We start from the raw sequence: 859 nt of genomic DNA on the forward strand, positions 1-859 counted from the left end.
TTACTATTTCTAACCCAACCAGCGAATGTTGTGTCAAACTTTAAGAAAGCCCCCGGGGATTGCGATTTCTTCTCGAGTCAGTGGTTTCCCTGGGAGCCGAGTAAACAGAAACAGCATGGAGAGATGGCAGAGCAGGAAATGTCGGTGCCAAACCAAATCAGATCAATGAAGGAGCAAACTGTTTGTTACTAACCTGATCCAAAATTCGACTCTGGTGGGATTCGAAGCCACAACCTTTGAATGGCTAAGCTGCCATCTTTTAGAAGTCCAACGCGCTATCCATTGCGCCACAGAGCCGCGCGCTAGGGATTCACTTCTCAGGTCCATACATGGATGCTTGACAAGGTAGAAACGACTGGTAAGTTCAGAACTCTCGTAGTTAAAATGTCAAGAACTGTTGAGAGGAACTTCATTGATTGCAAGTCATGTTGGGGCATCTTATGTCTGTTCAGAAGGCTGTGGAAATACAAACCTTTGTGTCCTTTATACAGGAAATCTGTCCATCACAAAATGATCCTCCCTGTCTCTCCTCCTCATTATCCTGTACATCTTGGAGATTAATCTCGCGGTTTTGATAGTCGGGAGACACATTCCACTCTATCTGTCACAGGACTGATCAGAACCTGTTCACTGTTCCAGGGAAACATCTGCACAGAACACAACGCAAAGCTGGAAGCTGGAAATCTGAAAGAAACACAAAAAATGCTGGAAATGCTCACCAGGTGAGGCAACATTTTTGATTAATGGAGATTTCCATAAAACCAGTTCCTGAAGCAGAGCACATCTGTACAGTTTAAAGTTTCCTTTCATCAACAATGGATGCTCCATTCTACGATTTTGAATAATTCAAATTGATAAT

General features: G+C 43.3%; 1 non-coding gene across 1 annotated transcript; it reads right to left on the reverse strand.

The window, feature by feature from the left end:
- Nucleotides 1–206: 206 nt before the first annotated feature.
- Nucleotides 207–297, reverse strand: trnar-ucu (transfer RNA arginine (anticodon UCU)). Its single transcript is given in 2 exon segments — nt 207–242; nt 261–297. It is a non-coding gene; the product is annotated as a tRNA-Arg (tRNA).
- Between the last annotated feature and the right edge of the window lie 562 nt (nt 298–859).

The sequence above is a fragment of the Mustelus asterias genome, unplaced genomic scaffold, assembly GCF_964213995.1.
Source record: "Mustelus asterias unplaced genomic scaffold, sMusAst1.hap1.1 HAP1_SCAFFOLD_462, whole genome shotgun sequence".
NCBI lineage: Eukaryota > Metazoa > Chordata > Chondrichthyes > Carcharhiniformes > Triakidae > Mustelus > Mustelus asterias.